Genomic DNA, 12292 nt, shown 5'->3' with positions numbered 1-12292 from the left:
TTCTGTCAGCAGTAACTAAGCTACCTCGACATATTCTGGCGTCAGCTTCCACAATGTGTTTGGTGAGGTTCTATGCAACACAGTGTCTCCTCATTGTTAACAGTACCATGCTGGACAGGCTGAAAATATTTCCAGTGACAGAACTGTGTGGCCACTTGCTTAACTACATCCCATGCTTAGGTGACTGACAAATATTTCTTGGAGTGTTCATGAATGCCCATGAGTGTCTTTGTCAGTTACTTTCTGAGTTCAGAACCTTTCTACCTCATGAGCAAGAGTTTGACACACTGCTGCTGGGCTTCATGTTATGTCCCCATTGAGAAGAGTTGGGCGATTAACAGCCTGCGACCCTCAGGGTGATTGTGGCTTTATATTTCTGCTTGTTTACTTGGAAATCAAGAAGTTCCTAACAAAAAGGGAATTTCCATCGACTCCATGTTGTTAACAGTTGTTTTTTTCCAAGTGTTGCCTGAGTTTTTCCAGAATGTTGTTATTTACCACATTGTGCTATTTTGCTTTTTGTTCATGTTGTTAAAATCACCTTTTTTTTCTTCTATTTTAATGTATTAATCAAAGAAAACACTCTGAAAAACTAGTCTTTTTTGATATAGTTCATAGCAAAATTTCCTATAGTACATGACATCTATAAATTTCTTTATTGTTGACTGTTGTATGCACATAGTAATATTGAAACTTACTTCATATTTTTCCCTTAGAATCTTTTTATCATAGCTTTTTCTATCCAGGTCCCATTCTGTTTAATATAGTCACAGACTGGACAGTTGTATTGAGCTCAGAACACCAAAGCCATGCTCCTGTGGTAATATGTAGCCCTGCTCTCTGGTTAGATGCGACCTGCTTGGTCAGAGCGGCCACTCCTGATCCAATCAAAGGTGCATTTGTTTATCCTGTACAACTTTGTTTATAATTGCTAATTACTGCTAAGAACATCAAGTACTGCAGGACTATCCCATCAGCGATGGAGCTGGACTTTTTGTGTACCGTTGTTATATTGTTTCGTGGACTTGTTGGCCTGTGATAATGCGCAGTGTGAGTGATTGTCTTGGACACTTTTATTGGGATTGCAAGACCATGTTGAACATTGGGGATCTGGTATATTGAAAGTTCAGTTCATTGTTTCATTGGCGAGATGGTCAGCAGGGGATCTGCGTTGCCTCAGTTGTGGTGAGAATGAGGTCGAAGTCGTGGGTTCGCCTGTTCTAGCAACCAGGGTAGAGGAGAGGCTGAGGCAGAGTGGAGGAGCCCCTGTAGGATGCTGGAATCCATTTTGGGTTGGAGCCTGGTCCCTCCTGTTGGTGCTGCTCAGTGTTGCTCTCCAGTGTTTGCTCGGAGATGCTCTTCAGTCTTCACTCCATGTTGCTCTCCAGTGTTTGCTCAGTGACGCTCTTCAGTCTTCACTCCGTGTTGCTCTCCAGTGTTTGCTCAGTGACGCTCTTCAGTGTTCACTCCGTGTTGCTCTCCAGTGTTTGCTCAGTGACGCTCTTCAGTCTTCACTCCGTGTTGCTCTCCAGTGTTTGCTCAGTGACGCTCTTCAGTGTTCACTCCATGTTGCTCTCCAGTGTTTGCTCAGTGACACTCTTCAGTGTTCACTCCGTGTTGCTCTCCAGTGTTTGCTCAGTGACGCTCTTCAGTCTTCACTCCGTGTTGCTCTCCAGTGTTTGCTCAGTGACGCTCTTCAGTGTTCACTCCGTGTTGCTCTCCAGTGTTTGCTCAGTGACGCTCTTCAGTGTTCACTCCGTGTTGCTCTCCAGTGTTTGCTCAGTGACGCTCTTCAGTCTTCACTCCGTGTTGCTCTCCAGTGTTTGCTCAGTGACGCTCTTCAGTGTTCACTCCGTGTTGCTCTCCAGTGTTTGCTCAGTGACGCTCTTCAGTGTTCACTCTGTGTTGCTCTCCAGTGTTTGCTCAGTGACGCTCTTCAGTCTTCACTCCGTGTTGCTCTCCAGTGTTTGCTCAGTGATGCTCTTCAGTCTTCACTCTGTGTTGCTCTCCAGTGTTTGCTCAGTGACGCTCTTCAGTGTTCACTCTGTGTTGCTCTCCAGTGTTTGCTCGGAGACGCTCTTCAGTCTTCACTCTGTGTTGCTCTCCGGTGTTTGCTTGGAGACGCTCTTCAGTGTTTGCTCAGCAGAACAAGCTTGACCAAGACTACTGTCATGTCGCTCAGGGACTTGTATTATTTTTTTGTGATTGTATCTTTTTCTAAAATCGTAACTATTGTGCTCTATGCTGTTGGTAATATGTGTTGATTCTTTGCTCTGGAGGAACATGCTTCATTTGACTATTTTCACGTATGCTTGAACTTGAGCTTAAACTTCAAAGCTTTATTTTTATGTTCAGAGATAATAGATAAGCAACATTTTATTAGAAATGTTTGAATCATACATGTACTCTAAACACTTTTCATTCAGATGTTTAATAAAGACATAGATGTCTTACATTTCTATCACCCTTTTTAATCTAATCCTTGAGATATCAAAACTCTGACAGCCAATTTTGAAGTGATATTGATGTTATAGTATAGGAAAATATTGCAACAGATTTGCACAGAACAAAATATTTGTGAGTTAAAAACGCATAATCAGTCTTTGACATTATAGACTAAGATAAATATTATGAAAACACTGAAACAATTCCCTGCAGCTGAATTAAGTCACTTGTTTCACATTCATCTGTAGGAGTACCAGTCCTTCAGGTTAACAATGAATGTTTTAGTCTGAAGCTCAGTGCAAGCATGTGTGTGTGTGTCCTTCTCCCTCCTAATGAAAAATAAATCATAATCAAGATTCAGAATCATACTAGTTTATTGTCATACACAACAGGTGCAATGAAATCCCGTCCGCTTGCAAAGCCCGCAGTATACACGGTAATACCAGGTGCAGCAACACATACAGCACACAGCGCAAAAACAGCAGAATGGTACAAAGGATTGTAATAGTTCAAAAAGAAATGCTACAGTGACAAAAGCTGAAGTAGTAGTATTAGGGATTTGAGATTCCTGCTGCGGCTTGTCAGGAGTTCATTCATTCTCCCCGTGACCATGTGCATTTCCTCTGGGTGCTCTGGTTTCCTCCCACAGTCCAAAGACATACTGGTTGGTTGTCTAATTAGTCATTGTAAATGGTCCAGTGATTAGGCTAGGATTAAACCAGGGGGTTGCTGGACAGTGCAGCTTAAAGGGCCAGAAGGGCGATTCTGCACTGCATTAGGATAAATAAATTAATTAAATGTGGCAGCGTCACTGGGAAAGGGATCCAAGAGAGTGTAATTCAGATTATAACAACATGATCTCTGTTTCATTCATGTGAGACAGCTAAGTATGCTCACCACACTGAAGCAAATCTTTCCAAAGGGTCTGAGGATTGTTCCAGAACCCAAATAATTTAACGTCTTCAAACCCAAATATCGGAACAGTATATGATACAGATGAAACTGAAGGCTCGAAAACATCTTAGTCTCAATATTATATTCACCACTTCTTTTTGTTGAATTAACAATTACCTGGAACTAAATCATTTTGGTTATTTCATGTTTGTGGTTGAAAGCTGCAGTGCTGAATGGAATGAATTCTAAAGTAAAGCAAACCAAAAATGCCTGGAGGAGATGTGGAGTGAATGCTACCATTATAATACATCTGAAATAAATTACTGATAAGAATGTATCAAACACGTCACGTGAAGTTGTTTTAAATTGCATGAACCCAAATAAGGATGTAGATATAAGAACACAAGGTTCATTGTCCATGTTTGAATTTGTGTAATTGCTACATCCTGTTCCATGGTCTTCCCAATATTATCCAACTTTACTGCAGCTTGGTAATGCCTGCCGTTCTGGATCATCAGACAGAAGTTAGTTGATGGCTAATATGTAGAAAAAGAAATGTGTTGTTGAGGGATTTACCATCATATCCAAATATTAAAATCTAATGTATTGAATATATGTAGACTTAAATGCCATTTGCATCATCAAATAAAAAACAGAAATGATTGTAAGCTATAAAATGCATAATATATTGCATTTTATCTATGAACCTCTAAATTTCTTGGCTTATTAATCAAATCACAAACTTGCTTAAAAGTCAAAGCTTAAAGTCAATCCATGACACACCTCCACCACTTCATAACATCGACACCAAACTTTCAGTTCTCCATCTTACACTAGGTATAAGCCTCTCCTTTCACATACGTTCTTTAGCACTTCATACATTCAGATAAACTTTGACAACTCGCAGGATAAATTAATTCCACACCAACATTTACAGTTAAATTTAGCTTTCTGATGCATTTGTTTTCCTCAAAGCCTCACAGTTGTGACAGCTGCATTGCATTTACTGATGTCTTGTATGTGTCCCACTAGCTTTCATTCTTTGTATTATTCCCCAGTTCCACTCTTTCTGGTAGCAACTCTTTTTTTTAAAAGCGAGGAGGATCCTCACAGAAATGAAAGTACTAAATGTTAGAAGCTAAGCTTCTGTGGAGAGACCCAGCAAGTTAACTATTTTGAGTGCAGTCATTTTAAGTTTAAGACCTCAAAAACAGTGATATATAGAAGAAGAAAATCTGTACAATAAAACTTAGGCAGGAAGATAATACAATGTAAACTCTCATATGGATTATCTTAGATATTTAACAGCAGCCTTAAAGTATTAGGGAATGAGAAAGTATCTTTAGAGATAGAAAGTTTGGAAAAGTCTAGACAAGGAGAGAGAAGGAAATCAGGTACAGGAGACATAATTAGAATTTTGTATAAATTGTTGTGTTTAAAGGAGAAGTAATCTGAAGCCAGGCAGAAGAGCTAAAGAAATGTTGTACAGCCCAGCCCAAAGTGGTATAGAAATACAGTCAGAAGAGTTAAGAAATACAATAAAAGTTATTTCAAGATCAATTTCATACTGCAATCAAACTACAGGTGACACAGATTATGGAAGATGATCAGGAAGGTGTGCAGCTGGTGAGGAAGGTGATAGATCTGTAACAAGATGGAATCCCAGAGCTTATTTCATGATAGATAGCAACATTTAAGTTTGATGCAACAACTGTTATGGAGATGTGTTTGCAGGGTGATTAGGATCGAGTGCTCAGTATCCTAGGCTGTACGACGATCCAGCAGAACAGCACAAAAGGGAAGGAGTCAGAGTAGTGCTATTAAAGGAAGGCATAAGAACAGTATTCTGTTAAGATGTAGGGGCAGTGGATAGTAACACAAACAAGAGGAAATCCACAGATGCTGGAAATCAAAAGCAACACACCAGGGTCTCAGCCTGACACGTCAACTGCCTATTCTTTTCCGTAGGTACTGCTTGGCCTGCTGAGTTCCTCCAGCATTCTGTGTGTGTTGCTTGGGTTTCCAGCATCTGCAGATTTTTTTGTCTTTGACAATATTGCAGAACAAGTTTGAGGGTGAATGCCACAGGACCAGAAACACTTCTATCACATAAGAGCAAGTATAACAATATGAATTGTGTCTGAGGTGGACTGAAAAAGTAATCAGTAGATCAACTGTGGCAGATATTCCAACAGCTGGTCCCTGAGGCTCAGCAGGGGTGTACCCCAATTAGAACAAGGGATTCCATGATACTGGACAACAAACAAGGTCAAAGGTAATGTTAAATTGAAAAGTTTAGGATCAAACTGTGAAATACCTAAAGGGTCTTAAGGAAGGAGAAAACAAATTTTGAGAGAAGACCTGGATATAATAACAAAACAACCAGTAAGAGTTTCTATGGATTTATAAATAGGAAGAAGTTGTCTACGGGTTCTCTGGGATATTCCTTCATTCTCCTATCCTGTCCTTTATAGACGCTGGGAAGCCTTTGAAGCGTTAGGCAGTAAGTTGCCAGCTTCTGATCCAGGAGGAGGAGTATAGGAAACTGATACAGGACTTTGTGATATGGTGCAACTCAAACTACCTGCGTCTCAATATCACCAAGACCAAGGAGATGGTGGTGGACTTTAGGAGATCTAGGCCTCATATGGAGCCAGTGATCATTAATGGAGAATGTGTGGAGCAAGTTAAGACCTACAAGTATCTGGGAGTACAGTTAGACGAGAAGCTAGACTGGACTGCCAACACAGATGCCTTGTGCAGGAAGGCACAGAGTCGACTGTACTTCCTAAGAAGGTTGGCGTCATTCAATGTCTGTAGTGAGATGCTGAAGATGTTCTATAGGTCAGTTGTGGAGAGCGCCCTCTTCTTTGTGGTGGCGTGTTGGGGAGGAAGCATTAAGAAGAGGGACGCCTCACGTCTTAATAAGCTGGTAAGGAAGGCGGGCTCTGTCGTGGGCAAAGTACTGGAGAGTTTAACATCGGTAGCTGAGCGAAGGGCGCTGAGTAGGCTACGGTCAATTATGGATAACTCTGAACATCCTCTACATAGCACCATCCAGAGACAGAGAAGCAGTTTCAGTGACAGGTTACTATCGATGCAATGCTCCTCAGACAGGATGAAGAGGTCAATACTCCCCAATGCCATTAGGCTTTACAATTCTACCGCCAGGACTTAAGAACTTTTTAAAAGCTATTATTAATGCTTTTTGAGATAGTGATTTAGATGTATATCATATTTTTTACTGAGTTAAGTATTGTATGTAATTAGTTTTGCTACAACAAGTGTATGGGACATTGGAAAAAAGTTGAATTTCCCCATGGGGATGAATAAAGTATCTATCTATCTATCTATCTATCTATCTATCTATCAGTTTGTAGTGACTGTGCTTATGTAACTTGTCTAGATAGATTTTAGGTCAAGGGCACCACCAATACTATCCTCAAAGATGTTGTAGGCATGTACAATGTGACATTATGTTCTTTCATTTCCAATATAAAAAAATCATGCTGATTCACCCTAGAACACCTGTGCCTCTTCGATGTACATTTATCCTGTGAAAATGCAAGCAAGCACTTTCCCATTTTCTCATATTGTCAGTAAATGAGAATCAAAGAAGCAGAGGCTGGAAGTCTGAAAAAAAGGGAAAATGTTGGCAGCGATCAGTAATTCTCCTTGAAACCACAAGAAAGACGTAGCACCTATCCTTCACCACTTTCCTTCCGACCATCTGGAGACCAATGCAATCCTTTCACATGCACTTTCACCAGTTGTGCCACAATTGAAAACTAAAAGCCTTCAATTTAAGAAGAGTTCGGATTAATAAAATAAGGCTTTCAGAGAGCATCCCTTTAACCAGAGGATGATAAGAAATTCAAACCACCTTCTTCAGTGAGTATGTGAGCTGAATACTATAGAAAAGTTAAAAGGAAAATTGAGAGGCACATAAGGAGATAGAACTGGAGGATAATGAAGACTGAAATATAGCCAGAAGGAGAGAAGGAGATTTTACTAATGTCGTAAAATCCACAGGATATAAACGATAAATGTAACATGTTTCTATGCTTCACAACAGATGTAAATATATAGAATATTCAATATGGTGCTTATTCTTCTGGTCTTACTTAAACAAAGTGATTCATCTGAGATTTCTTGATTTCTGCTGGTGCTTGCATTCCACTGCATTGGCACCTTTCTGGGCATTTAATTACTCTACAGACCTCAATTTATAGGTATGTTTTCTGTCATATATCTGATAATTGATAGCCTCCAAACACATGAATTAGAACTTGTAGAAAATGGGAAGCATTTAAATTCGGTGATCATTAATCAGATTCTCAGTGCATTGTACCATTTACAGAACCATTTCAACCATAGACACCATGCCTGTACCAGACAGAGTGTTTGAACATAGGTGTTGCACTTGCAATTTTCAAAACTTTAATCTGATGTCCTGGGATGCTAGTCATGAATTACATAATATTTTATTATTTGCTTTGTCAAACAGTACCGGTAGTTTGTTCACACAGATAAGCTCCCACTTCCTGTACCACCATTGAATAGAACATGGTTTTAGCTGTGAAATAATCTGGTATAATAAGCCTCAGGCAAACAATTAATCATTTTATAAGGTAACCAACTATTCTGCCTATTTCCTATAAATATGAAACTTCAATAAAGCAATTCGTAACAGTTACATTAGATATTTTGGAATTTATTTAATTTTCCTAAGTTTATACTGTATATCAATAAAATTATGTACAGGTGTAGAAACATGATAAAGATGTGCAATTAGTTCCAAAACAGCAATTCCATCATTGTTCATGAGCAAGACTAAATTCTTAACTAAAGTAGTGATCATTTTCCCTTTTAATCCCAGGACTGACTTGCAAATTTTTTTCTGCTCTCTAGTTCTCTCTATGCATTCATTTCCCCCTAATCTTTAAATCTTCATAATGCTGGAGAGATCAGGAGGTTTCAAAAAAAAAAGTGAGGAGTGGAGCCACTTTTCATGAGCCTATACACCCAGAGACCATGCTCTCAGAACAAAGTTGTAGCATGTGAAATCCTTGATGACATTTTCAAAGGAGTCAGTTAGCCAAATAGGAGATCAAACGTGTCTGCATATGCACACTCCCTGAATTTACCATTAGCTCTGCCCCCTACTGATGATCCTTGGGCACCCTGGTGCAGAAATACCGTGAGTTTATATTGGCTATCACCTCCCATCAGATTCCTTCCTTGGCAGCCCTTCTCCTTTTCTACTCACCCGGATTCACCTATCACCACCTAGCTATTCTGCTTCCCCTCCCCCCTCCTTTTTATTCTGGCATCTTCCCCCACCCCCTCTCCAGCACTGAAGAAGGGTCTCAGCCTGAAACGTTGACTGCTTATCCATTTCCATAGATGCTGCCTGAGCTGCAGAGTTCCTCCAGCATTGTGTGTGTGCAGTGCTCTGGATTTCCAGCATTTGCCGAACCTCTTGTGTTTATCTCCTTTGGTATTTCTCTGTGACATGAGGCTGCATTATTTTCTCTTCCATCCTGTTCTGTTCAGCCTGCATCAGAAAGGACATATTAAATTTTGAGGAGAATCCCGTGGGTGAGAATGAAGTATAAGAATCAAAGTACTCTTCTGCCAAAATTGCATTCAGATAGTTTTAATTTTGATATATAGGATCACCTGACCCACTTACCAGCTCTTTAATGCATACCTTTGACATGCCTTTATTCCCCATTGTCCCAGCTGAACTCCCAATGTTATCATATCTGACAAACACATGCTAAGGATCATATCACCACTTTTTATGTATACTGATAGGAAACTTTCAGTGGTTAAACTGAGAAACGTTAGCTGGAAAAGTCCTTTATGTACATTCTAAAGCTGATTTTGTATTGGTTTTTAGTGGGAGGACAATCCCGATGCGATTTTTATGAAATTTGCCAAGGACAGCAGTAAAAACAGGTCTTCCCAGGGAACTTATTTCCCAAGAAATAAGTGAATATTTCCGATCAAGTGGTTGAGAGAAAGCCCATGGTCAAGAATTTTCACCCTACTAAACACAAAAATACCAACTTGCCTGTTCTTTGAAAAGATGATGCCCAGCTATGTGCTTTTAGAATTTGATGTTTTTGTTTCTAATATGTACCTTTTTAAATAGAGTGTAGGTTGCTGTTCTATTCACTTTGTGAAACTGTGGTATTTGAAAAGTACGATGCCAACTAGAACATCTAGCATTTTCAGAGCTTTAGAACAATACAGAAATATGGAGGCAGCCATATGAATATGAATTTTAATTTTTTTTCTACATCTTCAGTAGTGGAGTGTTTTTTTTTTACTTACTCCTAAACAAATGTGAGGTAGCGGAGGACTGGACCTCCATTGTAAATCCAGTCAGCCATTGTTCAAGAAAGGCTCTAAGAATACGCTGAGGAATTATAGGCCAGTGAGCCTGATGTAAATTGTAGATTAATTATTGGAAGGTATTCTAAGGTACAGGATATATAAGTATTTGGATAGTCAGGAACTGATTAGGGACAGTCAACATGGTACTGTGCATGGTAGGTCATGTCTAGAGTGTTTTGAAAGGTTATGAGAAGGATTGATGAACAAAAGGTGATGGACGTTATCTACATGAATTTCAGCAAGATCTTTGATAAAGTCCTGCTTGGGAAGCTGGTCCAAAAAGCTAGCATTCAGGATGAATCGAGGAGAAGGGAAACTCTTACCTCAAATATCCACTGTGATGCAGCTATACCCACTCACAGGAAAGGCTTTGGGTGTAACCCTCAAGGGAAAATCAGGAGGTGGACTCCCTAAGGCAGTCCATGTTGAGTTCAATGCTGACCGGCAACTCCTGTGATGCCACTGGTGCCAAACTACATCATTCTTTGCCGTTCATTTGGATTCATCAGCAATATGGAGAGGGGGCCCTGCTGCATGGGCAACAGCTTGGTCTCCATATCAGACTACCCTGGCTTGCATACTGAGTTGTGTTAACAGCTAGGATGCAACACCCATGGGTGACCTTGACTGACGGAGGGCCTACTCTAAGATCTTGCTGAGGCTAACTGTGGAGTGTTGATTGAAATTCTGGTCAGCTACCTGCATGAAGAATATCAATAAACTTGAAAGAGAGCAGAAGACATTTACAAAGATGGTGCTGGACATTTGGATCTGGTTATGGGGAAAGGTTGAATAGGTTAAGACTTTATTCCCTGGAGCATAGAAGAATGAGGGGAGATCTTATAGAGGTAGACAAAATGATGAGGGGTATAGATGGGGTAAATAAATGCAGGTTTTTCTTCCCCTGAGGTTTGGCAAGACTAGAACTAGAGTTCATAACTATAAGGTGAAAGTGAAATATTTAAGGGGAACTTCTTCACTCAGGGGGTGGTGTGAATGTGGAATGAACTGCCAACGGGAGTGACGGATAGAGGTTCAATTGTAACAGTTAAGATAAATTTGGATAGGTGTATGGATGAGAGGGGTTTGGAGGGCTATGGGCTTTGTGCAGGTAGATGGGGCAAGGCAGAAAAACAAGTCTGAATGGGCTGAAGGACCTATTTCTGTGCCTTAGTGCTCTATGACTTATTGACTCTGAAACTGGAATTTAATCACTTGTACATAGGTTTTAAACTTGAAATCTGTCGTGTGTAATATTTGAGTCAGTATGTCAGTAATACTTGAGTAATATTGTAAATACATTGTTTGATTACACATTCCTTGCTTGTTTAAATAATTAGTTACAGGTTATATGTAAAAGTACAGGAATGCCATACGTCATCACACCACTATGTCATAAGTACACACCTCACTAAAAGTAAAAGGAAACTAAACATATGCATCCTGGATTCTTCTGTTTTTCTTTCAATTAGTTTGATGTTTTGGAGTTACAACACATTACAAAATCCTCTCCCCTTCTGCAAAACCATGTATACTTAAACTTGCACACAACATTAAATCTCCCCCATGGGTGAGATCTACACTTTCCCTACCACCCACCTTCTCCACACCCCACTTCACCATCATGACCCAAAGACCCAAGAACATCCAGAGTCACACTCAATCAGAGACCTCCTGCCTATCACCAAATAAGGTATATTAGCAAAGAATGGGAGATTTGATTCCTGCAGGAGATTGAAAAATCACTTGTTTTCTGTAAATCAAAGCTTAGAACAGGAGGAATATTTGTAATTCTTGGGGAAGGAGCTCTTGGCTTTCATTTGCAGATGTGAACCACTTTGTGAATTGCCACAAGGCATTCATTTTGGAATGCACGTACCTCGAACATACCTGATCCATACCAAATTCTTGCTCTTTATGTCAGTGCCACACTAACTTCCACAAATGATAATGGAATTTTGCACCTCAAGTTTCTATTGATCTTTGAACCTGTAATATGATCCTATCATAACATAAAGGATTTCACTTTGCTATCACCTCTAAATCAAATAAGTGAAAACATATTTCATGCTGTTTTTAATCCTTTATGCCAGTTAGACACAACATAAACTAAATAAGGATTGCCTTTACAGTTCTTCAGCTCTACCATCTACAGTCCATCTATGGCCAGTGAAGGTAAATGTTTGTCCCCTACTAACAGAGACTGCCAAATTTATAATGATGCATAAGGAGATAGTAGAGAAACTCAATAAATAATTAGAGTCTGTCTTTACAGATGACACAAGAAATGTGTCAGAAATATAAGGAAACTAAATGTTTAGCTAGCACACAAAATCAGGATATTAGTATTTGTGGAATAAAGTACTATGTTAATTTGAGAGTCCATAAGTTGTTAAATCCTACAATCAATGATCAATACCCCTGAGTTTTGACAGAGGTGCTAATGGAGTTAAAGGATATATTGGTTATCATTTCTCAAAATTCTATATAGTCAGGAATAATACCTGCAGCAAATGTGGTAACAAGTGTATCTCTCTATTTAAGAAAG

At 39.6% G+C, this 12292-nt stretch overlaps 1 protein-coding gene and 1 long non-coding RNA gene across 8 annotated transcripts in view; one reads left to right on the top strand and one right to left on the bottom strand.

Annotated features, from left to right (window-relative positions):
- hnf4a (hepatocyte nuclear factor 4, alpha) overlaps positions 1-12292 on the top strand; it is a 175630-nt gene that overhangs the window by 27139 nt on the left and 136199 nt on the right. The window lies entirely within an intron of this gene.
- The window catches only part of LOC140736039 (uncharacterized), a 58874-nt gene continuing 54619 nt past the window's right edge, over positions 8038-12292 (bottom strand). For all 4 annotated transcript variants that reach the window (XR_012100872.1, XR_012100871.1, XR_012100873.1 and 1 more), the window contains one exon: positions 8038-8896. This is a non-coding gene — a long non-coding RNA (uncharacterized lncRNA). The remainder of the gene's footprint in view (positions 8897-12292) is intronic.

This window comes from Hemitrygon akajei, chromosome 11 (genome assembly GCF_048418815.1).
Source record: "Hemitrygon akajei chromosome 11, sHemAka1.3, whole genome shotgun sequence".
Lineage (NCBI taxonomy): Eukaryota > Metazoa > Chordata > Chondrichthyes > Myliobatiformes > Dasyatidae > Hemitrygon > Hemitrygon akajei.
Note: the sequence above shows the minus strand (reverse complement) of the source record. Positions and strands in the feature narration are given on the sequence as shown.